Genomic DNA, 25,246 nt, shown 5'->3' with positions numbered 1-25,246 from the left:
TCTTGGTGTTCTAGAAAGTTAGAACTTTGGAAAAATATTATCCGCTTTTATCAAGAAGCAGTATTTTTATTTAGATGTTGTCCTCCACTATCTTTTGTTTTGCAGATATATCTACCCAGCAAAGCATTGTGGTGACTTTCAAACTTTCCAGTTAATCTCTACTATAAGCATGTGAATAATAACATTTTATAGATCATTAAAATTTAGAAAATGTTTTTATACGATCTCATATTTGATTAGATTAACCATCCAGTGTGTTAGACACCACCATCTGCATTTAACCATGAGACACCTGAGACATGGAGACAAACAGGTCCCTGCCCTCCCATTCCCCACATAGCTGGTAATTGGAAGAGTCTAGTCTTAAATCTAGATTTTCGAAATCCAAATCAAATCGACTTTCCACTAAGTGAAGAGGTGATTATGTTTATTTGTTAAATTATCATGTTTTCCCTCTTCATATGATATTACATTGACAGGACAAAAGTTAAATAACCACTCTATACAACAAATATGCTGTAAAATTTTAAACAATTTTAAATAATATTTTTAAATGTAAATATCAGAGACAGGAAATATAAACAATTTTCATGTTAAGGATTTTTATTTCACAGCAAATTTATTTATTTTGACACATCACAATTAGAAAATTTTATATTAATTGGGTCAATTATTTTTCTTAAAATCTGTTTGGCAGGAAGATGCAGGTAAGTAAAACCAGTTAACCTAAGAATTTTTTAGAAGCTTTAAGTATAAAAGGGTTTAACTTTTTCCCTGGGATGGTACAATAATTTCTCTTTCTCTCTCCCGAAAAATAAAAAAAGTTTTACTGCTTTAAAATAGACTTTAAACAACTACTTTAAATATATGAATCCATGTATTTGTTTTATTATAAACGACAGGAAACATGAGAAATTTCAAAGGACTATAATAAAAAATTTGATTTATATGAAAAATAAAAGACATTATAGCAACACTTCAATGAGTATTGCTAGGAGACAGGAAGAGTATCTTCTATTTACTATGAAAAATACAAAACATTTCCTTTCAATCACAACTCATTTCATCTATAACTTAGAATAATGAATCCATCTTTTGGCACTCTGGGAGAAATAAGCAATTCATCTTCCCAAGCATGAAGGGGAAGAATCTTTGTGAAAATGATGTACCTCAGTTTTGCCCCAAAGTTGGCAGTCCTCACAGTCATTAAAAAGCCATATCTTACAAGGCAGCAAAGTTGACCCTTGGCTTCTGTCTCACATCTCTTTTAGATTCCTTCTACTTACCCTCTCTTCTTGTCTTTTCTCCCAAATGTGCTGGATGCCTTTGGTAACAGTATCATCCCTCCAGGTAGAGTATATTGTCTGTGTGTGTCTGTGTGTTTTATATGAGTCTTGAGGATAAATGCCCCTAAAACCTAAAGAATTAATATCTTAGGAGAGTTATTGTATGCTTGTATGCCATTTATTTAATTTTGGGTAGTCAACCTATTTATATTTTTCGTTAATTTGAAATCATAAAGATATTTACCATGAAGTGTCTTCTTGTTTCAATTTTGTTCCCAATTTTCCTGGTCGCCACCCGTCCCACCAAAAAAAAAAGTCATTTTTATTAGTCTCTTGTGTTCTTTCAAGTGTATTTTAAACGTATAAGAAAAATAAATATTCAGTCTCTCTTCTTCCTCACTATTTTCTTCTCAAATAATAGAATAACATATACGATGTTTTTTCTGTTCGTTTGTTTTGTTTTTTTGTGAGGAAGATTAGCCCTGAGCTAACATCCAATGCCAGTCCTCCTCTTTTTGCTAAGGGAGATTGGCCCTGGGCTAACATCTGTGCCCATCTTCCTCCACTTTATAGGGGATGCCGCCACAGCATGGCTTGGCAAGCTCTGCGTTGGTGCGCGCCCGGGATCCAAATCCGCAAACCCCCTGCCGCTGAAGCAAAGTGGAGCCTGCGCAATTAACCGCTATGCCACGGGCCGGACCCTACAACGTTTTTTATGTTATCTTTTTAAAAAGATTCACAATACATTTTGAAGATTTTGCATTCAACTACATAAGAGATTCTTCTTTTAAATGGCTAAAATATGTTTTACTTATATTAATATAAACAGGTCTGTATGTCTCGAAAAGTAGTTTAAATGTTACATAGAATAATAATACATAACCAAGTTGCATAATCAGTTTATCAGACTTTTTCCCACTGGTGGGCAAATTTGAGTCTATAAGGTGACATCTACAAGTGATAAGCAATTGCCCTTAAGTACAAGACCAAACATATTAGATACACACGCAGGAGTAAAGAAAAAACTTAGCTACTTTTTTAAGAATGATTACATTTTAAGTGAACATATGTGTGTTTAACTCAAATGAAATACACCACTTCTTAATAATTGCATACTTAGGATTATTACTTGAATAACAACAACTATTTTATGCAATACCACAAATCATAAAATGAGCATGTGTGTGAGCATGTAAAAATTTTCCAATCCAGCAGAAAATTCAGCCTTATGATGTAAAGAATGCTGGAATGCGCTTCTATCCAAGCCTTTGTAAATACAAAATTTATGAAGTATTACTACAGAAAAATGCACAAATCATAAATGTCTAGTTGATGCATTTTCACAAAGCGAACACACCTGAATAACCAGCATCCTAATAAAGACATGGAATATTTACCAGCACCCTTGAAGCCACCCTCATGAAAAGAAGAGGCAGAGATATTTTATTGACTGACAACAGGAGAATGAATATCTCTACAAGAAGCTGAAGGTAAAAAACCTATTAAACTTCTGAAAATATTAACTCCAATACACCACTCTCTGTCTATACCCTCCCACCCTCTTAGCTTTCACACCAAGTGCTATAAAAACAGTTCATGTTTGAAATCACAGGAAGATGCAGGTTTGAAGAGTAGGGCAGATTCAAGAAGGGCACATAAGTCCGACTTCCCAATCCCAAGAGAAAATAATAAACTCTGTACAGATTTGTGTTCAGGTTTTAAATCCCAGAGATTAGATCCAAAATGGACGCCCAAGGCTAGCGTCAGGGCTTCCAGTGCTTACCAGCTTTCAGTGTCTTTTGAACATCCCAGCAATAATAACAAGGAGGAGAGCTAAGCATTACTGAGTGTTTTGCTGTGATATCAACTGTTCTTGGCACTTTACATGATTATCTTATTTAATCCTTATGGCAACTCTATGAGGTAAGTGGCATATGGCAACTCTATGAGCAAAGAAGGTAGAATGGGCCTGTGTGATAAAAACAATTTAGGATGGTTCATCCGGCTTGAAGTGTTGGAAGCAGGATTCAAAGCCAGTCAGTCTGATTCCAGTACAGCACTAGCTCAGAATGAGTCTCTGAAAGAAGTCAGAGGAATCTAGAATCAGTTTGGCAAAATAGTAGCAGAGCATATGAGACACCTCAGTCAATTAGGAGGCAGTATATAACAGGGCTCCAGGCACAAGAGCTCAGGGAACTGGAGTCCAACTCAGTATTTCAGAGCTCCGAGGAGATTTAGCATGGTCAATGTTGGGCTCCTCCTTGGCTATACCACTGTGATCCCCTCTAACACAGCATTGCTGGTAGTGTAGAGGGTCCCCAAAATTGAGGCCATTTTCCTCCAGCAATTGGCCTTCTCTCTAACACTATCTCTATCACTAACCTATTGGTAATAATAGGCTTCTTTTAGCTCCATCGTCCTTGCTGCTGAGGTATTATTCCAACAAGGCTCACAGATGTATTCTTTCTTATCTGAGAAGAGAATTCTCTGCCTTCCTGTATTTCTATAATTATATTTATAATAATAATAATATATATAATACATATATTGTATTTCAGTGTCTTTAGACAACAAAAGTTTATTTTATAACCATAGAATCTGATGCGGGTAAAGTAGACTTTATCTGTCGTCTAGTTATTTCATCCGGCATTGGTGGTCACCATGGAAAACTGATAGAGAAATGGAAGAGGCACAGCTACTGAGAGCCGCCTCAGCCCGTAAGTCCCAACTGCAGAGGAAGCTGAGAAATTTAGTGGCACACATGAGTATCTGGTGAACCCTATCTGCCTACCACATGCAGCTTACTCTTCAGAAGTTAGAGACATTCCTGTCACCTTTCCTTGTTCTAGAATATTAACCTTGGCATTCTGGTTGTTTAATTGCGAGTCTCAAATTTTATTGGCCATTTCTCCTGGAGGGCCCCCAAGCCCTTATACAAATTGTATTTCTGGTGGGGAACGCTGTGATATCCCAGTGTGGACATGACCCTCTTTAAAAAAAAAACGTGTTTTAATGTAATTTGAATTAACTTAATTTTGTGATGGAAGAATTAAAAAATTCCTTGGATTTTCTCCTGGTGCCAGTGACAGCATTTTATAGATGTTGGAGATAGAACAGTCTAGAAAATATACAGGTTGAGCTTTCCTGACCAACAGCTTTGGTTCTAAATTTCCATGACTTTTACTGATTAGCACTCTGCAATTTCTGATCACTTTCTCCCTCTTAAGTGGTTACATACCTTCTAATCATTGGCTGTTTTTACTTTTTAATATTTTTTCTATTTAATTCCTCTTCAAGTGAAATATTATAACAGTTTTATATTGTTAATACAGAATTTCACATCCCTGTATTTATGGTGTTCTTAGAAGTTTTATCTTGCCTAATTGTATTCAAAATTCATTATTTGACTCCATTTCCAAGCTGAATAATATTAAAAATATCTCTTTGTTAATTGCTTAAATGGAGTTTAACAATAATTTCACCCAGATGAAAATTCTACTCCATCTTCGCCATGCAGAGAAACCAATTTAGTTGAGATTTTAAGAGATGCTTAAGGGTAATACATGTAGACTAGAAATGGTTTTTCAGATGTATGCTTCTTCAGGATTTTTCTCTTTCAGATAGTCCCTAGGGTGCCTCATTGAGTTCTGTTTCAGTCTTGATCTAGAGGATTCTGATAAACAAAAGTTTGATAATAGTAAAAGCTCCAAGATTCCAGAACCAATTAAATCTATGGGTATAACCTTTAGGAGTAAACCTAAACCAGATGGCAAATTCAAGAATTAAATTGGTTTCTGAATCACAGATGACTTGGGGCCAAACTGAATATGCTAAATATTAGACTCAAAAGAACATATTAACCTGGATTCTTTCAGATATAACTAAAACATACATATACTTTTATACATTACATATATACACACATGCATATATATATATATCATCTCAAACTAGCTTAACGCAAAAGAGACTATAGTAGCCCAACATAACAGAGAAGTCAAGAAATTGAACTAAATTTGAGCATGGCTAGATGAAGGGATTCAAAAGATACAAAGACCATACCACTCTGTATGTCTCTCTGCCCTGCTTGGCCTCATTCTTAGACATTTCTTTCCACATACAACAAATGCTTGCAATCCTGATTGCCGCTGCCATGCTGCTGGTGAAGATCAATTACCCCATCTCCTAAAGCAGGGGTGGTAGATAGGAGGGTCAGCCCCACCCAGACTGAGCAAGATTATTATGGAATAATAGAAAAGGAGATTCTCAATGGAGGTGACTCTGAGAAAACAAATTTTTTTCCCCGCATTAGTGGAAATTAAAGGTTATAAGCCTGAGCTCTCTCTTCCCTACAAGAGTTACCTAGAGTGAGCCCAAGCCTGGAGAGAATAATGAAGCAAGATGCCTCCTGATCATAGACAGCAACCTCAGAACACAGCACCTTTGTTGCCAAAATTATGTTTAAATTTTTCTTAGGCTTATCATGGTTGTTTTATCATGACGATCTTTGCTTATATTTTCCTGTTTAATATATTAATACCTTTAATATTTAATATTAATAATATATCCATATCAATACATTTATCCTTTTGGATTCTACTTTTTACTTTTTACTGTACATATGTTGCTAATTTTACATTCTTGCTATTTCCATACTACTTTTTTTTTTTTAATTTTTTTTTGTGTGTGAGATCAGCCCTGTGCTAACATCTACCAATCCTCCTTTTTTTTTTTTTTCCTGAGGAAGACTGGCCCTGGGCTAACATCCGTGCCCATCTTCCTCCACTTTATATGGGATGCTGCCATAGCATGGCTTGCCAAGCAGTGCATCGGTGCATGCCCGGGATCCGAACCGGAGAACCCCAGGCCGCCACAGCGGAGCGCACGCACTTAACCACTTGCGCCACGGGGCCAGCCCCTCCATACTACTTTTTAAAACTGTCAGTCCAACAATGCAGTTAAAGCAGGGGCAGATGTGAAGTTGGTCTATCCTGTCAGTTGGCGCTATTAGGTGGCTGTCTCATGTGTGATACTGGCCAAAGTTCAAATGCAGTCTGCCCTGAGCTGGCCCTGCAGAGATTTCTCTAGCAACTAAAGATATTTAGGAGAGTGCTTGGCAAACCTTAGATGTTCAATAAATATGGGTGGAGTCAATGACTGTCCTTCCTGTTTCTTCCTTATATGAATTCCTTAACTATAAAATTAACCTACAAATTCAGTGAGAGCAGATTGCCCTCCTAGTTTATAAATGAAGAACTAGGAGAAAGATAGGCCAAGTAACCTATCTGAGACCAAGAAGTGATTCACTGGGTCAGGCTTAGAATTTGCGTAAATATCATATAACTTGATTGAGTAGACATTTATTGATGCTTACTATATTCAAACCACTTTGCTAGGTGCTAGGAAGATAGAAAGATAATTAAGACATTACTCCTCTCCATCCTAAGCATACAATCTAATTGGAAAAATATAGAAACAAACTGAACGATAGCATGAAATAAGTACAACTTAGAGGTAGTACAGGAAGTTCAGAGGAAAGTGTGGTTGATCATGATGAACAGACCTGGTAAAGACCTTTAAAAATGAGGTGACTTTTAACATTCCCTAAATGGATAAATAAGACTTTCAGAGGCAAAGAAAGGAGAATGTTGGGCTAATGTAATAATACAAGTCATAATTCAAGCCAGCGAAAGTCTAAGGAAATTGGATATGGGGAGAAAATAGAGGACGATAAAGTTGGCATTGCAAATTTATTAGATTCCATGGACAGAAAAAACATTAATTTCAGTGACTGTAGACTCATTGACATTTTTGAGGAGAGACTTGTCATAGCTCCTCATATATTTTAGAATTTCTGGTTTGAACCCTTCCCAGTGGAGAAGGAATGACTAGCTGACTCAGTTACCAAGGGTTTCTCTCTCCTCCCAACTTTCTCAATCCAGTTCACTGCTCTGCCTAAACCCTGACAATTGATGAATAAACTTATTTTGACCAGACCCATTTCCCATTGGCTGGGCTCAGTTCTTATTCCAGTACCTTGATTTTATAGATAAAAACCCCTATATTGGCAGAGTGTTAATTGAAATCTCCATGGCCTATGCCAGGTGGTTTTAAGATGCATATCCATATTAGATCAGATGTCTCTGGGTTCTTAGCATCTGATCTTGTTTACCCTACCCTTGTTCAAATTTATACTTAATCCCTGCTGGGCTTCCTTCACACCCAAACCTACACCACCATTTTCATTTCTTCTATCTTCCTACTAACTTCCTCTACTTCTAAGTTCAGCCGACCAAATGACTGGTACCATACTAAGATACCCAAGCCTTGTTGGTTGCAATTACAGAGAAGTGTTCCTATTCGTCTTAACAGAGACAAAAAGGAGAATTGGACAATAATAGCATTCTGTTGTTTTTGTTGGTATGTACTAAATAGGACAAAATGATCAGTCCCGTTGGGACATTTTGTTTGGATTCTGGATCAGAAAAGATTGTTTTCTCCCTCTTTAGAAATTATAGGCATTTTAGTCATGCCAATAACCATTTCAGAAACAATAAGTTGTCTGTACTGGTACAAGCCACACAGAGATTAAAGGTTGAAAATGTCCAAATAGCAATCTAAAGCAGCGAGGCTGGCTAAATTATAAGAGTGTCTCAAAAGATGTACCCTCAATCAGAACATTACTCACAATTCCAGTAACACATGCCAAAAGAAGAATTTTTCATGTATCAGAAATTGGATCCAGATAATTTGCTTGACATGGCCTAACAACTTAGAAAACAAATAAACCATTGCATCGCTGTTAGTGTTTCCTGAATGCTGAATGCAATCGATATAAGTGATTGCTCTTTAAATGATAATGCCATCATTTCCTCCAAATAACGTGATGCTCTTGGGCTTTTTGCTTCTATCTTAGTTTGTATGTCTAGCTAAGATAAGCATGGTATTTACCCATCTCACTGCAGGATCATTAGCAATTTCCTTTGGAGGCAGATATTTTAGTGTGTTATTGTCATAGGAGAATCTTAACACATAACTTATGCATAAATAAAGAATAAAAGAAAGGGATGAATGAAAACTATTCTCATTTCAAGAGAATACATGCAGAAAATTTTCTATAAATTTGTTTCTTGATCAAATTTTTTATTAAAGTCCAAAATATTCATCTCGGTACATTTTGATAATTTACTATTTTAACTATAGTTTACATAACTTTTAAATTTATTTAGAACACTGATATTTAGCTGTGGCTTTATTTATGAATTCTTTTAGTTTAATACATTTGTATTTCCAATGAAAACATTCAAAGGCTCAATAACAAAACTGTAAATGCATGTTTGCACTGCTTTAAGTCTAAATTTACAGATGTTAAAACTAAGAATCATCTTATTTCTACACAGTTTTCAAACTAATTTTAAATTTGTCTGGGTTGTCATGATCAAAAGCAACCTTTTCAAACTGTGATGTATGGTTCAATACTTGTATCTAAAACGAAAAAGAGTCTCTTATTGATCTATTGATTTCTGAGGGCAATTATGGTGGTTTCAGACATTAAAATTGCTATTAACTACGATATTGTTTGGGCAGTGGCAAAGCCATGCTATTAGTTAACGTTCAGACTGATATTGATTGGCTTTTCAACAATAAATATAAACTTACAAGACACCAGAGTTCAACTGTTTCTTTTCTGACAGTTATGGCACAGCACAAAGATTCCAAACGTGTGCTGCATGATGAGCTCCACATCTGAAGCAAAACTAACTACTGCTTTATGTCCATATAGCACTCTGTATATGCCTCTAATGGAACTCATTGCATAATATTATGGCTTATTTTTGCACACAAATTCTAAGTTCTCTAAACTTCTGTGGCACACTTAACAGGTTATCAAATATTCATCATGGAATAAATATTTTTAAATGAATGAACTTATGATAGACAAATAAATTTCAACCAGCAAAAACAAGCCTAGAGAGTCATGTTCAATAAAACTTTGTGTGACGATTGAAATGTTCTAGATCAGTGCTGTCCACTATAGGAACCACTAACCTTAAGTGACTATTACACACTTGGTATGTGGCTGCTGCCACTGAATTTTTAATTTTATTTAGTTTTAAAGAAGTTAAATTGAAATATAAAGAGATATCTAGTTATGGTTACTGTATTGAACAATACATTGCTAGAGATTCTTTAAGGAATAAACTTTGGCAATCTTTCAAAAGTGTAGATAATTTTATTTCTTAAATGTTGTCAGTAAATCAGAAGTATTAGGTGGGAATTCAACTAAAGTTTTCCCTATAGCTATGAGACACATGTCATAGTCAATTTTTTGTTGATAAAAACCAAAAAACACCAAATTGCTAAATGAAGAGTGAGAAGACATTCAACGAACACATCTAAAGACCCCATAAGTGATGCCTTTTGCTGTCATCATTAATTACTGAGCCACAGAGCAAAAATCAACTGAAGTAGAAGTAAAAATTAGTTACTGAACCTCAGAGCAAAAGTCAACTAAAGTAGAGAGATGTGACCCCCCTCAAAAAAAGAAAATTAAATGCAACAGAGAGTGATGGCCAGCAGAGTTGGCTACTAAAAAGCAGTGAGTATTATCAGTGTTTATTTATCTTGAAACCTGGAGGACTCAGGCACGCATTTCCACAATGTAATAGGCTACCTCGCAGCACACCAAGACCATGTGCCACGCCACCAAACCGCCCCCTGACCTGTTTAGACTCTGATGCTAACGTTTTCCCTTTGGAGTCATTGCTTGCCTTTGATTGCTTTTAATTTGACTTACTGTCCTGTAGCTTAAGCAAATTATTCTTTCAATAAATAGTTATTGAGTATCACCTACATGCTATTCAGTGTCCTAGGTACTGGGGTACCGATCCGAACAGAGCAGACCAATATCTCTGCCTCCTAGTGCTTAGAGTAGAGAGATACAGAAAATGAGAAAACGACATAATTAAAACACATCATATGCTACTGAACCAGTGCTCTGGAACAACATAAAGCAAGAATAGGGCTAGGGAGTGTGTGTGTGTATGCGCGTGCAGGTGTGCGTGTGTTTAGGATGCAAGGGAGCAAGCCATGTGAATATTTGGAAAAAGAATATATCAGGCAGGGCTAAGAAAAAGGGTGGGAGATGAAAGTCTTTGAGGCAAAGCAAGAGAACTGTGTAATCAGAACAGAATGCAATAGAAGATTAGTGGGGGTGGTTCAGAGAGGTAATAAGGGCCAGATAGTGTACACTTTGAAGTCTATTTCAAAGACTTAAACTTTTACTCTGAATGACATGGGAAAACCTTGGAGGAGTAAACCTTTGATAGAGTAACTCTGCCACTCTGACTACTGTGTTGAGATGAGCCTGCAAGGGGTCAAGGGCAAAAGCAGAGATTCAGTTTAGGAGCTCAGGATTAGGAGCCTTTACAATAGCCCAGGTAAGATATGATGGTAGCTGAACCAAGGTGGTAGCTATGGAGGCAGTGAGAAGTGATCAATTTCTAGATGTGGTTTTAAGGTACAGCTAAGGGACTGGATGGACTGAGCGGATCTACTGTAGATGTGAGAAAGAGGAGTGAATATTTTTAACCTGAACAACTGAACAAATAGAGTGGTCTTTACTGAGATGGAGGCAACAGGAAAATAGTGATTTGGGGAGGGAAATCAGGAGCTAAATTTTGAATCTGTTTGATTTGAGATGTTTCTTAGACATGTGTGTGTAGTCATTGATTTTAAAAATTCTAGAGTTCAAAAAAAGGTTGGCAGTACAGATATAAATTTGGGAATCATCAACATCTAAACTCCTCATGAAACCCACCGATACTAGGGAAGACACCAGGAACAGAGAGGGCTACAAATGGGTGCAGAGGTGCGGCAGCGTCCGTGATGAAGGTGAGGTGAAAGGCATTTCCTAGAAAAGCCGTGAATCCTAAGGGTGGGGGAAAAAGAGAAACTAATGTTGCTTATGGGCATCTGACATCATCACGATACAACAGGTAAGGACGATGATGACCCTGAATTCTTCAAAGAAGAAAAACATTGCATAATGTTCAAAATATCTGTTCATTAAACAGAAAAATCTGAATTACATTTTTGAAAATGTTCCAATATAGAGGTTTGCATATAAACATTTTATTAATGAAATCTTTTAACTTTCAGTAATTTTGAAAATCTATTCTCCTAAGATATACACTCTTACAATTCCAAAAACTGAGAGTATCACTATTATCGCCACCTGAGATATGTGGGACAATTAAGAAACTCTTAGAGAGGAAGCAAACTTCTTCCTTATCCTTCATTCTATTCCTCTCCCCTTGTGCTTATTGAGCTTCTGGAAAGTTCAGAATAATACTAATGGACTCTACTTCTACTATTTGGTCCTATCACCAGTAACCTGAAGAAATTATTCTTTTGGAAGTATATGAAGAAAACCCAAGTACATTAAGTAAACTAAATCCTTTCTAGAAAATTTAAGTCTCCCTGGAATTAAGCAATGCGATTTTCTCAATGGAGATCTTACTCTAGGATCTTTTGCGAAGGTATAAACATGGGTGACCAGGTTTTTTTCTTTCTAGAAGTCACAGTCTCATTATGACTATAGAAAAATAATTTCCAAGAGTTGCTTGTTTGTACCCATCAGTGAAGGGGGGAAGGAAAATATTTTAATAGTTGTATATATTCTGTAAAAAGGAAATGCTACCTGTGTAATTACATAAAGCAGAGCAAACTCTAGTGTTTCGTATTTTGAAATTCACTCAGGAGTGTTGAGTGTTTTCGCAGGTACATTGTCTCAGATGGAAATAAGATACTGCAATGGGAAAACTGCCCTATGTTTTATATTAAAAATACACTAAATATCATAAAATGGCAGACTCTCACATTTAATGTAGTTGCAATATGTTTGTGGAATTATTAGTACTATTACTATCATTTATTTACCTATTCCCCAGATAACTGTAGTAATCATTTTAAAACAATCTTGTAGGACTATGGTATGATTTAGAGTCAAGCATCCATAATGATGTCTTCAGAGTTTCTGGTAAGATGCCAGTTTCTATGAGTTCTTTACCATTCAATAGTTACAATAGCTTTTTTAAGCATACAGAATCTTAACTGGTAAACTGCAGAGATGCCTTGAGATTTTTATCCTAAAGTTTTAAAAATTAATTTAATAGAAAACAAAAAAAGTGTTTTTTAATTTTTTTAGTGAGCTGATATATTTTTTAAAGATTTTTTTCAGTCACTGACTTCTCTCCTACTTATCACTTTTAACAGTATTAAAAATGTGTAATAGTAAACTTTAATCTTTTCCTTCTAATTATTTTTTCTTGAGTCCATTTCCCAAATACCGTAGCAGCTTTTGAGTAAAAATGTGATGTTGAATAACGGGACATTATGACAGGTTACTTTGGCATATATTTTAAGAATCGTGTCGGTTGTCTTCAAGATAGTATCTTTCCATGAGGGAATCTACAAAGATAAGAATGGGGTCCACAAATTAATATTTCATAAAGATCAATCAGTCATACCTTTGCTGTGAATCAAACTTCCCAGGTTGTCTTAAATACTAGACTGCCTTCCTTTTAACTGAAATTATATCAACTTAGTGGCTAAATTGAATGCTGAGCAGAGCACAGTAATGCATGCCTCTGATTAATATAAAATTAGTTATGTATTATTTTCTAAATACTATTTATTTGGCGATCAAAACCTTTTTAAATATGTGGTAGATGAGAGAAAGTCATTTTTAAAAAGATGCTTAAACTGGGGAATGGCAGAGTTTTAAGGAGCCATAATTAAAGACCCCAAATTAATATAATGAAATTCTTTGTAATTTCACTTATAACAAGAAAATGGAATGTGTAGCTAAAAACAAAACTTGAAATTTTAAATCCATAGTGATGTTTTCCATGGCAATTTAAATGCAACTTAGAAGGAAGAGTGTTTGAAATTTTAAAGCAAACTGTATGCTTACTTTTTATATATGGGTACATTTTTACTTGTAAATTTTTTGATAATCACTTAAGAATATTGTGGAACTTTGTTCAAAATTTGATTGGAAAAAAAAAAAAGATATATCAGCCCTCTCAGCTGACATTTCCCTCCAAAGCCACTAGATACACAAATGGCTCTTAAAGATCTTTGCCTCTATCTCAGCTCGTTCCCTCATTATCACAAAAATTATATCTGAGCCAGGATCCTCTCAGATTTAAGTAAAACAAAATTCTTGTGAACCCAAGATCACTAAATAATAATATAAGTAAATAATTTTAATAGTTTTGAAACTTGATTTGCAGATTTGAAATGCACTGAATTTAAAGCTCAGAGTTTCATTTAATGATTGGATTAATCTTTACCATCTGAAATATGATTTTTGATTTATATTGGATGACATTCTCTAACAATGATTTTTCAAGATGAACTTTCCTTTTAAATAATTCAAGTTAATCACTGGCATTGAATGACAAGCTAAGTTTGGTAGACGTAGATGCATGCAGAATATTTACTCCCCATGTTGAATTGCACGGGATATTATACCTTCCAGGACTAAGATAGACAAAGATGAAAATCTGATCTCACTTTATTGAAAACCAAGTGACTTTTCTATTAGCATCAGCCCATTCTGTTAAAAGTGTTAAGATTTATATAAAATTACTAAGAAACATGAAGCATTTAATTAAGGACTAATTATGTGGTTGCATACTTTCCATTTTTTCAGCTACATTATCAGTAAATCATTTTAACCTAAGGTGTATTAAATAAACTAATTCGGAATCTAACTTTCCATTTTCTCAGAAATTATTGGCATAAAAAAGTAACTTTTTTTTTACAGAAATTAGATTTGTGGTTACCAGAGGGGAAGGGGGCAGGGAGCAAGGTGAAAGGGGTTACAGGGCACATGTGTGCAATGATGGATGTTAATTAGTCTTTGGGTGGTGAACCTGATGTAGTTCACACAGAAATCGAAATATAATGATGTCCACCTGAAATTTATATAATGTTATAAACCAATGTTACCTCAATAAAAAAAAAACTGGAAGAATAAAAAAAAGTTTTTAACAATTAAAAGACCTGTTATAGCAGTTTTATGAACTTTAATAAAAATTGTTTACGAAATATAAACTTCATCAAAATACCTTTCTCTGATATATAGAAAGGAGTCACAACATACAATTCAAACTCTTTCAGGACACAATCTCTAAAATCCAAATGATTCTCTGCATTTAAAGGACAGAGCTTTTAGAATATGAGTTAAGTCAATTTATTATGTCAGTTGTTCACTGTTGTATTAGAAATGGTTCCTGTCCTAGTTTAATGCATCAAGGAAAGAAAACACTTTTTAAAATAAGTGTCTATGAAATGCTTGGTTGTTCATTTCCTTAGCTGAGGAAGTGCACTAAGTCAGTTTATCTTCTGGCCTTCCAACTAATTTCTGTTATTAAATTAGCAGCAAATTAATAAGCAAATTACCCTTCTGGGAACTGGGTTCAAACGTAATAAGGCTAAATTTTTATTACCTTTTCCAAATCAAGTAAATGGTTTTGTATCATGAGTTTATTGAAATAAAAATTTATATGAATGTTTTAGCAATTCCCGATTTATTAAATCTAAGCGTTGCAATCTTTAGGCATTAACATGCTTACAGCAGTGAAATAAGGAATGATTGCCAATAACAAAGAGATCATTTATAGTTAAGGTCTAAACCCAGCTTCATTAAACTGATAGCCGGTTCTTTATATCATTGTGTTACTGAGAATGAGATATTAACCAGATATTAATCAGATATTAAAAATGCTCTGTATTTGCTTACTAGTGCTGCCATAACAAATTACCACATACCAGGTGACTCAAAACAATAGAAATTCATCCTCTCACAGTTGTGGAGACTAGAAGTCTAATATCAAAGTGTTGGTGGTGCCACGCTCTTTCTGAAGGCTCTAGGGAAGAATACTTTCTTGCTTCTTCTTAGCTTCTGGTGGCTCCCAGGCATCCTTGGCCTTCCTTGGCTTGTAGATGAATCCCTCCAATCTCTGCCTCTGTCATTACATGGTCTTCTCCCTGTCTCCATGTGTGTCCTCTCCTCTTCTTATAAGAACACCAGTCGTTGGATTTAGAGCTCACCTCGAGATCCTTAACTAATTGAATCTACAAAAACACTATTTTCAAATAAGAGCAGATTCACAGGTACTGAGGATTAGGATTTGAACATATCTCTTGGGGATGCACAATTCAACGCACTACAGTTTGAATTGTAATTTGATTCTAATTACTTACTTCTAAGCAAGTAATTAGAATCAAAAATTGAACTGATCCAATTCCTTTCCTAGTCTAAGAATTGTTAAAATTTTGCTAAATATATCCAATGTCCAAGATATCTGAGAAATGAGATGTGGGGGATATAAAGAGGAAAACAAGTTGCCTTTGTTTATAATTACTTCTTATTTCACCTTACTCTACCTCTGAAATTAATTATATTTCTAGTAGGATAAAGAGAAGAAGACGTATCTGACCCCACTGAGAAAAGTAATTTCCTCATGAAAGAAACAAAAAGAGCAAGTGGATGTATTCCGCTTTAAGGTTATTACCTTGAGGTAAACAGCTTCCTTGGAAGTTCAATGTGGCAGATTGTTGAATTCATTTATATTTCTAAATTTATACATTTTGTCAGTGTAATTCTTTAGATAATTGTACCTACCATTTTTCTTTTTGTTATTTAAGTCAATAGATTTTATTGTCTTAATGGTATTATGACTATGCAAATTGAAAAGATTTTTTAAAAATACCCAGAGTCAACACTAAGCCAAAACCTAAAAAACTGGCAATACCAAATGCTGGCAAGGATGCAGAGCAACAGGAACTCTCATTCGTTGCTGGTAGGAATGCAAAATGGTACAGCCACTTTGCAAAACAGTTTGGCAGTTTCTTACAAAAGTTTCTTATCGTAAGATCTAGCAACCCCACTCCTACATACTTACCCAAATGAGTTGAAGACTTACATTCACACAAAAATCTGCACATGAATGATTATAGAAGCTTTATTCATAATTGCCAAAAATTGGAAGCAACCAATATGTTCTTCAAAAGATGGATGGATAAACAAACTATGGTACATCCATACAATGGAATATTATTCAGCAATAAGAAGAAATGAGCTTGGGGCCAGCCCAGTGGTGTAGTAGTTAAGTTCACGCACTCTGCTTTAGCAGCCCCGGCGTTTGCCGGTTAGGATCCCGGGCATGGACTGACACACCGCTTGTCAAGCCATGCTGTGGCTGTGTCCCATATAAAGTAGAGTAAGTTGGGCACGGATGTTAGCCCAGAGCCAATCTTCCTCAGCAAAAAAGAGGAGGATTGGCAACAGCAGATGTTAGCTCAGTGATAATCTTCCTCAAACACACACACAAACAAAATTAAAGAAAACTTCAAGAAATGAGCTATTAAGCCATGAAAAGAACTGGAGGAAACAAAAAGTTATTGCTCAGTGAAAGAAGCCAATCTGAAAAGGCTACATACCATATGACTCCAAATATATGACATAGAAAAGACAAAACTGTGTTGACAATAAAAAAAGCAGTTATTACCGGAGGTTCAGGATAGGAGGGAATGGATGAATAGAGGGAGCACAGGAGATTTTTAAGGCAACGAAACTATTCTGTATGATACTGTAATGGTAAATACAGGACATTACCCACTTATCAAAAACCAAAGAACTACACAATATAGAGTGAACCTAAGGTAAACAATGGAATTTAGGTAATAATAATGTATCAATACTGGTTCATAAATTGTAACAAGTGTATCATACAAATCAAGATGCCAATAAATAGAGGAAACTGTGGGGAGAGAGGGTATATGGGAAAGAAACTCTCTGCACTCAATTTTCTGCAAATCTAAAACTCTAAAAATTAAAGTCTATTAACAAGAATAAAAATAATAAAATTACGTTTTCTTTTTATCCTGAGCCAAGTTTGATTGAAACAATGCAGGCCTTGAGAGTTATCTAGGATTACCCTCCTGAACCACGATGCCTGGTTTATGAGCAATCATTCTATTTTGCTCTTTTTTATATTTTCGGGAGCTCTGTTACAATGATATCTGAAAGCCAGCAAATAAATCAAATCTGTTACTTGAGAACGAAATCTCTGAATGTAAACTTATTAGCATTTTAGGTTTTCTACCCAGCAGGAAATTACTTAATCAATTTATTTTAATTCCTTGGCCTGTAGGATCTCTCTCAATAGCTTTAAAATGGTATTAGACAAGGGCTGAAAACTTCACTTTTTAAAAAAAGTTACCATTTTCTATTAGTTTTATAACATTTTATTTTCAAGAACACTTGTATGTTTTAAATGACAGCATCAAGACTCTAATATGTGCTTAATTTTTTATTTCTTCTATCTCTTTGGGCATTCACTGGGGCAGGGCTGTCCAATGCTCCAGAATGTACCTTTTCCCTTTTGATGATGTTATTACTGCCTTTTTTTTTTTTTGGAAAGTTTCCATGTTTGTGTGGTATACATGACATATTAATATAAAGAGCACATCTTAGATTCACAGAATCCAAACACAGAAAAATAATTTTCTCTCAAGAATACGATATTTTTTATCCTTCTACAATACTACCACAAACACCGCCAAAATTTTAAAAGTGCAAAACATTGAGAAAACTTGCTCTTTGGGAATCTGGAGATTTTCTCTTGATTTGTATGGGGATAAATTATGCCAAACAACAATGTCAAATCAAATGGACTAAATTTATTATGGTTTCATATGAAGTTATATTCATCTTTATTTTAAATAACTATAATGCTGCCTTCTACTGTTTTTAGTTTAAACGTCGTTTTATAACTAAACTTTATAAATTATGTGTTAGTATTGAATATAAAGGGGGAAATAGTACAAAGAGTTGATTGAAATACAGTCTATTTTAATCTTGTTGCAACATTTTCGTGATCTTCTGTGGAATAAAGCATATAATCCTGCTGTTGATTCCCCACTACCCAAGATTAATAGAATGTAAAGCCTCCATAAACTATTATATCTACCTAGGGAATATGGAAGTTCTTTGTATAATGTACTGCACAGCATCTAACTGAAAAATCTAATTAATCAGAACCATAGATGCTAAAGGAACCTACGTGCTTTCAATGGTCTATGTTATTTGCTGACCTGTAGATAACTTTCAGCTTGCTATTTTCAAATAAATAATAAAGTCCGCTAATAACGATGGCTTTTCATTAACTAAATGCCTTGTGGTTGTCAACTCAACTGTGTGTCTCTCTCTTTAATAATGACCTAAAATGCTTAGGGAAGTTTAAACTATCATGAAATATTTATTTGGCTGCATTTGCAAATTATACCCTCATGAGAATGATTGTGAAGTAAGCAAAGCTTCCATTTCAGCTTTTCCATTTGCTTTTCCTTCCTGTCTTTTGACGATCCTTTGCCCAGGTGCCTTTTGCTTCTGTTGTCATTTTCTTGGCTTCCTTGGGACCCCTACTGTGGCATTTTGTATGGCATCCAGTGTGCTATAAAGTTGTGTATTTTCCCAATACCCTTCGGTGAGGGCACGAGCTGTCAGCAAGCACCAGCAGCCGCAGGGCGTAGGCTGCTGCAGCAGTCAACAACATAGATCTAGTTGTGCTAAACAGATATGGCTGAGGCAAAGATTATAGGAAAAAGAGACACTGGTTACAGAAAATTATTCGTGTTAGGGTTGGGCGACATAAATACACTTCCCCAATTAAATGACTCCTTTACGTTGTCTTGAACTATCTATCTTTAGGACCAAAAAACGAACTTTGGAAGAACTCAATTTGGTTTCCCATTGCTTGTCCATCAGCTCAAAGATCACTCCACCACATGGTCTCACTTTGTCTCAAATAGTTTTAGTATACATGAGAAAGTAAGCTTCCCAAGGATGCAGCCTTGTCAGACTTAAGTGATTTCTCGGAAAGAGGTGGTAGAAACACCAAGTCTGTCACAGGACTAAAAATAAAATGTCTGCTCAAAAGAGATGGCCAAAGCTTTGTTATTAGATGCAATGCACACTCAGTTCAGTATTGAGGTGCCAGAAACAAGGCGTTTAAGCAAAAGTTTATGTTAGGAGTTTTTTTTTTAATATGCTGAATGAGAAACAAAGGAACCTCAGCTAAGACCTGTGATGGAAGTTTCCAACACTGCACATTTTAAACTTTGCAAGAAGACCGCATTTTTTTCAAATCCCTGTCTCTGAGATAGGTGGTAGTATGTACAGGTTGGTTATAATGCAGATGTTGTGGATCCACATTGCCAAAATTAACTTGTCCCAGTAGAGTTCCAGTTCATTTTCAAGTTCATTTGTGGATTATGGACAATTGGCAGCAATTTGGTATCATGGCAAAAATAACCCTGAGAGTTATCCTCAAATACCACTGAGCCTCTGTGATGAGACTTGGCAAAAGATATTGGGTTCTGGAAACGTTAATTGGCCTGAGGTAACTGCTCGAGAAGATGGAAATTTGCTTATTTACTAAACTTAGTGTGATTGAGGCAAGTGCTGTGATAATCCTACGTCTTATGAAGTCTTTGGTCTCAAGCACGTCAAAGTTGGTTTTGAGAATATGGAAGCCCCCGTGTAACTGAACCCACTCCAGGCACACACAGCTCCCACTGTGACTGTTGAAGAAGCCCAGATCTCTCTCTGCATTGAGAACGTCTCTATTTGGGACTCAACAGAGAAAGACACTGGAGAAAACTTTGAACTTTTCACTCACCAAAGTAAGAGAATTCAATTTTGGATTTCAATCCTTTGGCCTTTGGACTTTAACTTGCAAAGGGAATTAATATTTGCATATTAATTTTTCCGACGAAGTAGATGAATTGACTTATACTCAAATTCGTTCTATTTCTATGTTGCTAGCATTTTATTACAGGACTATAAGCATTTTTCTTGAAACCTCTTTCTGCTATCATTTCATTTCAGTGAAGAACTTCTGATGCAACTGGATAAAGTTTTAGATGAGAAATAAAAGAATGAATTTTCAGTGTTAGTTGCATAGTGACCTTGGAGTAAATTTCATTACTGTTCTGTTCTGACCCATTTTAGGGCCTTTTGTTCCCGGAAAGCTACCCAAAGAAGCAGTGGCTGGGATCAGAAGAGTGACCTCATGAAGGTGGCAGCTGGAGGCTCTTCTGAGATTCAGCTGATCTCCTCTGCTGAGGGGTATATCCACACAGGACGGACAAGTTAATTTTGGCGTTATGAATCTACCATCTCTGAATAATAACCCACCTATGCATGCTATCTCCTCTCTCAGAGAAGGGCATTTGGAGAAAAAAAATACTGTCTTCTTGCAAAGTTTAACAAAGAATAAAACTTTGGGAAATATTAAGGAAAAATCATTTTGTTTCCTTCAACACACAAGTGATCAGAGAGTGTAATGTTCCCGGCCTCTCTCCACGCCCTTAACTTACCCTGCCGGAGGGGAGATGCAGTGACTTTTCTAATTGGTAAACGTGATAAGAATATAATGGGCTTACTCAGCTCATCTTCTCTCTTTTTCTATCAGGATCTGCCTTGACTGTAGGATGAAGACCTTCTCTGCTCCTATGGCAGCAGGATTTGGCTTCCATGGTTTAAGAGCCTTCTTCTGGTTCTGTTTTGCCATAATTGAATAAGTTCATCTGTCTAATTCTAGATTTCATTTGCCAGGCCCATTTGGTGCTCTCGTTCAGCTACGCACTCCATCTCATCCTTTAGTAGCAATAAAGTTGATATTTCTACTTTACATTTCCCTTACTCTTTTGTTGGATTTATCATTTTGTTTAGATCCCAGTGAGGAAGAAAGAAGACAAAATCTGTTTGGTACTCTCAAAGAGTCCAACTCTTGTGCTCAGTCTAACTTCTGCAAACATATCTCCTAATAGTTGTATTTTAATTGGAGTAGTTATAAATTTGTTCCCCCAAAATGTATGACTAATACTTACCAACACCACCACAAATTAGCATAGGAACGATACTTACCTTACAGATCATATCCCTGGGTAATGTTTTCCTGATGAATGTCTCTTAGATTTTAACATCCAAATTTCTTTTTTTTTTTTATGTGAGGAAGATCAGCTCTGAGCTAACATCCATGCCAATCCTCCTCTTTTTGTTGAGGAAGACTGGCCCTGGGCTAACATCTGTGTCCATCTTCCTCCACTTTATATGGGACACTGCCACAGCATGGCTTGACAAGTGGTGCGTGGGTGCACTGCCCGGGATCCGAACCCGGGCCGCCAGCAGCGGAGAGCGCGCACTTAACCACTACACCATGGGGCCGGCCCCCATCCAAATTTCATAGAATGTACATTCTTCTCAATATGACGTTGATCAGCTGATATTTACACAGAAGAAATTTATAAGTCTGCAAAACTCAACAACAAAATGATATTGGGAAAAGTCTTGAGTTACAATCTGGATACAATCAAGATGACATCAGAACTGTGTATAGACACCAAGTATTAACATAGAGCAAGTATGTCTGAGATATCACTGGAGCTGGAGGAGGCATCAATGCCTGATGGAGCCCAAAGATGCTAGAATAGACATTCTTGAAAGTGCCAGTGATATGATGAAGAGCTACTCTTTTTTAAAGGTTCTCTTGTTTCTTTATGAAACACAATCACCAGAAAAGGGAAAAGTCCTGGGGCTGGCCTGGTGGCGCAGCGGTTAACTGCAGGCACTCTGCTTCGGTGGCCCGGGGTTCGCAGGTTCGGATCCCTGGCGTGCACGGCACACGGCTTGTCAAGCTATGCTGTGGCAGCGTCCCATATAAAAAGTAGAGGAAGATGGGCACGAATGTTAGCTCAGGGCCAATCCTCCTCAGCAAAAAGAGGAGGATTGGCAACGGATGTTAGCTCAGGGCTAGTCTTCCTCACAAAAAAAAAAAAAAAGAAAAAAGTAAAGAGAAAAGTCCATCTTGCAATTTTTGCATCCTCACTCATTGACCACCTTCCTTGAAGGTACAGGAAAGCCATCATGGTCAGGGAAATCTACAGCCTCACTCCCAAAAAGTATCAAAAAAAAAAAAAAAAAAAAACCCTGAGGCTCTGTATCAGTCCTTCTGCTTTGATATTTGCTTGATATTGTTGCTTTTTATCCCAACTCATCCATATCATCATGTTCTTCTATCACAAAAAATGACATCTTCAACCATCCTCCTCAACTTGTTTCTTAACTTTGTTCAAGCTTCAAGTTTCAACTTCACTTGGTGGGAAAACATTCATTATGTGACATTTCCTAGTTTTATTTTATATTGTCTTCTTTTAAAAATAAACATATTTAATGTCAGGCATTATTTACCATGTTGTATAATAAATATAATATTTATGACTCGATATACAAACTCCATATGTCAATGCATACAAAGCAATTTTTAAAAGATTATCTAATGATCATGAAATGATGCTCTAAGCATTTTACATCTGAACATGAGAGTTTGTTACACACATACGGTTTTTCCATTTAAAATACTGAAACTTGGGGCCGGCCTGGTGGGGCAAGCGGTTAAGTGCGCACATTCCGCTGCGGCAGCCCAGGGTTCACCGGTTCAGATCCCCGGCGGACACCGACGCACTGTTTGGCAAGCCATACTGTGGCAGCATCCCATATAAAGTGGAGGAAGACGGGCATGGATGTTAGCCCAGGGCCAGTCTTCCTCAGCAAAAAAAAGAGGAGGATTGGCAGATGTTAGCACAGGGCTGATCTCACAAAAAAATAAAATAAAATAAAATATTGGAACTAGACATAAGCTCTTCATTAGCACTGCTACCCAAAATATCTGATTTTCAGAAATAGATTGCTAATATTAAGTGTAAGACACTTTACCTTCTAGAAAGCACTTCTCAAATCATACAATTTAGTATACACACATATACAGACACACACACACAGAGTGATATCTTTTTTTTGTTTAAAATAGACTGACTAGTTGGAGCTGCATGAATACGTTCTCCATTGCTTTTAGTCCCAGTATGATTGCTTTAGAATAGATTACAAAATTTAGACAAAAAAAAAAAATCATCTTTACGAACATTTTTGGTTAAATTGAATAATTGGTATGGGATGCAAGCAAGCTACAGACTTTAACAATGATGTATTTTTCACTCAGGGATTTAGATATCAGGGATCTGAATTATAAGATTCTACTCAAAAAATGAGTTATCATTACCTTCAACTGATCACTACAAAAATGGGACCCAAAAATATATACTACAAGGCAAGACAATTTCCTGTAAAATTCAGAAATGCAACATAAACAAGTTTATAAAATTATTTAAATATTCAAAGTACAGAGAAATATATATGGTAAGAACTGTTAAAATAAAAATTGGAATTAAGTGTTGGAGAAAATGGGTCATATAATATACTATACACAAAGGAATTCTAATGAAGAAAAATGAGTTACCTCAAGGATTTTTTAAGCACTCACTTTCTCTGGTCTCTGTGATGCTACCATACCTTGTGCTTTTCCTCCTGCTCTTCTGGACTTAACCTCCCTTAAGGCTCCTGCCCATTCCCTAAACTCAACATTAGGCCACTTTTCTTCTCACTTTATGCATCCCCCCTGGCTACTTCCTCCACTGGAAGACCCTCAGTTACCTATAGATTCTGATTACTCCAGATCTCTAATCTGTAGCCATTACCACTTTTGAATATTGACCTACATATCCAGCTCTTGATGAACATATCCATTTAAGCATTCAATATGTCCAACAATTAGGTGTTTTCTAAAGAAGTCCTCCTGTATTCTCTAGCTCAGTAAATGTACCACCAGTTACCATGATGCCCAAACAAGAGTGAGTTTTACTCATTTCCTGGAAACTCATATGTAACGAATCACCAAATCTCACCATATCCATAAAAACACTTATATCCATCCAAGTCTCTCTTCACTCTTCATAACCTTGCTGAGGTTGTCATCATCTTCTGGACCATCATCATCATCCCCCCGACCAATTGTCTCATTTCTTGCCAATCTTAACTATGCTATTTACACTGCATAGAGAATACTTCTAAAATATAGATCTAATCATACCAGTCCCCTGCTTAAAATTAGTCAATAATAAGTAAAACCCCAATTCCTTAAAAATTTTCCAGACACAACTTCTATCTTATGTTCCGTCATAGTCTGTTCAACCATACTGAATGCTACTTTCCCACATATGCAAATGTTCTTGTGCACCTAAACCTTTGCACAAGAGTTCACAAGCTGAAATACTTCTCCAACACCTCCACTTCTTCCTTCATCTGACTACTTCTACTAATCCCTTATAGCTCTATTTAGACATGCTTTCTTCAGGAAGACTTCTCTGACATCTAAACACCAGGCCAGTGTTCCTTCTGTGTTCCATAATACCTGGCATTTAGCCCTCTTTGCCTCTTACCACTTTGAACTGTAATGGACTGATACTGGTGTGAATCCCCCACTAGCTACAAACATTGTCATTGCAGGGACCTTGTCTATGTTTTATTCCTAGTGTTTAGTGCAGGTCCTAACACATAGTAAGTGCGCAACCTATATTTCCTAAAGACATTCAAGAAGACTACAAGGAAAGTAAAATCACTGCCAGGAACAGGGACATTGACAATGGAAGCTGACTTGGGCATTGAGAATGATTATTTCAGCTCAGGGATATATTGAGATTGAAGCGGAATTCCCAAGGGAAAGTTTTGGTAGACATTTGGCAATACAGAATTCAGCTTTTGACTATAGGTATAGGTTTTAGCCACATCAATGACGGTGATAATCGAAGTGGTAAAAGCAACCTAGATTCTTAATATGAAGGAAAAATAATAACACAAATCTTTGGAAGAAATGATAAGAGTGTTTCTTAGCAAACAATGATTCATTTTATTGTCTTGTATAGAAGTCAACATTTCATTTGGCTTTCTGTTGTTTATAATGTGGAGGTTAGTGGGAGATTTTGTT

This window comes from Diceros bicornis, chromosome 27 (assembly GCF_020826845.1).
Source record: "Diceros bicornis minor isolate mBicDic1 chromosome 27, mDicBic1.mat.cur, whole genome shotgun sequence".
Taxonomy (NCBI): domain Eukaryota; kingdom Metazoa; phylum Chordata; class Mammalia; order Perissodactyla; family Rhinocerotidae; genus Diceros; species Diceros bicornis.
Note: the sequence above shows the minus strand (reverse complement) of the source record.